The 3,109-nt window shown below is 37.7% G+C and overlaps 1 pseudogene; it reads right to left on the minus strand.

Moving 5' to 3' along the window:
* Positions 1–475: 475 nt before the first annotated feature.
* Positions 476–3,109, minus strand: part of LOC119332973 — a 5,437-nt pseudogene continuing 2,803 nt past the window's right edge.

Raw genomic sequence — 3,109 nt, forward strand, 5'->3', positions numbered from 1 at the left:
CTTCGCAGCACATGCATCCTCCGAAGCATTTTGGAGCCCACCTCGACCAACCTAGTCAACATCTTTGTGGAGGTAGAATTATATTATCTCACATGATCTCCGGGTTTATTATTTTCTACATCCCGCAAATGAATTGTAATTTTCACAAAACTTTAAATCTGTAAATGGCAGATCAATCGTTTGCATTTCAGATTTTATTTGGATCTGTTTAGAAGTAGTTTTTTTTGTACATGCACTCGAGTACATCTCATGGTTTTCGAATGTTGGTATAATACTCTGTAAAAGCTGCTATATCACGAAAGCTTTCTGTCCGCCTTTTTTTCTTGTGCCGAATAGCCAGTCGGGTGAAAAAGGAAAAAGAAACCACTACTAGTAGTGACTAAGAAGCATTTTGAGGTGTTAAACTAGTCAATGCCAATTAAGAAATAAGAAATCACTACTATATGGAAGTGTACAAACCTTGCACATATAAATCTTACTGACATGGTTCACACAAGCTAGACCATGTGACCTTCACGGACATTACAAGACCATACAAATTACTTGAATTTTTTGTAGAGCTTCCGTTCTTCTGCGGTTCAAACCACACGGTGTCAGACATAATATCCTCAATGTCGTAATGAAAATATCCGGGAATTTTCGAATCACCAACAACGCCATCAGGATAGCAATTGTTATCACCTGAGTGACTGTTGTGCGTGTATAAATCTATAGTCAAATCCTTGGTGTAATCCACACAAACTGTGACCGGTGGCAGCCTGCAAACACTCAACTTGCCATTGAAGACTGAAAAAGCACCCCCTTGCATGGTACGATAAACCGCAGTTATTGTAAGTGAATCAAACAAATTGTCCCCAAGATGATGCACCTCACACTCCAACACAGCCAACATGGCCTTTGGGATAGAAGCCATTCTTAGATCGACGCTGCCGTGGTGGCCAGTGTTAATGTGCCAATGGAGCCTTTCATATTCTGCATAGAAAGATGGAGCATAGACCGAATATCCGTCTAATAACACCTTATCATCTTCACCTTCTCGGTCTTTAATTAGCAAACGATATTCAATTAGCACAAGCCCAACCGCATAGATGCCTTGATGCGGGTTAAGTAGAGGTTGAAGCTTATAAGAACCCTGTATATTGTATAGTTAGACATATATCCTGGAGGTTTCTTCAATAGTCTTCAATAAAGAGTACAATAAGAAAAGGTACAACATAACTCACCGGCTTAAGCTTACTTGGTTTGTCTCTAGAGTATTCAAAGATATAGTTGCGTAGTTGATTGTTTCGTACATCTCAGAACGCAATCATACCGTACACCTCTAACGCGGCATCATGAGGTGACGATAAATTCAAACTAAAAACTTGGATAGCTCGTCGACAAGGTTCGTTCTCTCTTTTGTCGACCCAACGGTTTTCCCATCTGGGCAATGGAGGCACTGCAAGCAATATGAAAACAAATCATTAGATATCAAAAGTTGTGATGTCGATACATGTATAACGTCATACGGGTTAGAACTTGGGAATATTAGAATAGAACCCAAGGAAGACTTCTCTCAAATTTTCTCCTTACAGATGCTTTGGTATGTTTTTTATGACTTATGGAACTCCCTTCCCTTGGTTCACAAGAAAATCATTGAACATGGTGTAGAAATACAGAATATGACTTGCTTGAGCTTCAAAGGGTCATGTACATGCAAACCATTTTTTTCAATAAAGGCATACCGTCAAACTTTCTAAATTTTTGCCACCGGTACAAACATATTTGAGGCCTGATAATTCGGTTGGTTTGCAGGATTCAAAACTAAGTGGATTCACATAAAAAACGTAAGAAATTTTCCTGAAGGATAAGGTGCATGCCACAGCTGTCAAAAACAAATATTTTTTGGACAACGCTAACGACCACACGTGTGGTGGGAGCGAAACTCACCCACACGCCCTATAATACATAGACCGCATCACGTCACCGCATGCATGCATGTGAGAATCTTTTTGGATTTCCAGTTTTTAAAATGTTTTATCTCTTAAATAAAAAATCCGATTGAACATCCGTTTTCACCATTAAATACCCCGTGACGAGATCTTCGAAACTAGATCTCATATCTATATATTTCGATGATTTTTTTGGGTTAAAAGTTGCCATGTCTATTGCACATGAATTGCCATGGTGTTTACACTGAAGTTGTCATGATATGATTCAGCTATTTTGTTCTACATTTAAAAGTAAATTTTGACATTTATAAAACAGGAAATTAAGAAACTAGACTTGTCATGAACCATAAATTAAAATTGCCATGATACATGCACTTAAAATTGACATGGTTCATACAAAAAATAATTTTCATGGTAAAAGTATTGTAGTTGCCATCATCAAAATACTAAAATTGACATGCTCTACAAACTGAAATTGCCACATGGAAACTTTAGTTTAAGCATATGTCAACTACAATGTAAACATCATGGCAACTTCTTGACAATTTTTTTTCGTCAAAACATATCAACATGGGGTCTAGTTTTGAAGATCTCGTCGAGACGGATTTAATGGTGAAAGCGGATTTTTAATTCGGCTTTTTAATTGGGAGATAAAACATTTTTAAGCGGAAAACCAAAACGATTCCTGCTTATGTCATCTGTTCATATGTGACAAAATGAGTGGTAAAGAAGGCGTGTGGGTGATGTGCAAGATGCCACACGTGTGGGCGTTAGTTTTTTCCTATTTTTTTCATAAGATTGGACTGAATCAAAACTTCTGTTTGGAATTGCATGCCAAATAAACCATAAGAAAAGTACATATGATTTTCAATCCTGCAAATCAAAATAAGAACAGAAATTCTAACAGGCAGTATTTATAAAAAAATCTACTTATGAACCAACAGGCGCTTGATGTTTAGAAATTGACCGCCAATCTGTCAGGCTGTGATGTTCTAGAATCTTTGGGTTCAAATTATATACAGTAGCCATCATATAGTATTATGCTTAAAACTAAGTGGATTCGCAAAATAAAAACCACATAATTGCAATTAAGCGTGGCCACTTACACAAGCTTTGCGCAGATAACATGCCTGGATCGAGCTGACACGGGCCCTCAACCTGAAGAGACCCCTCCCAGA

The sequence above is a fragment of the Triticum dicoccoides genome, chromosome 7A, assembly GCF_002162155.2.
Source record: "Triticum dicoccoides isolate Atlit2015 ecotype Zavitan chromosome 7A, WEW_v2.0, whole genome shotgun sequence".
NCBI lineage: Eukaryota > Viridiplantae > Streptophyta > Magnoliopsida > Poales > Poaceae > Triticum > Triticum dicoccoides.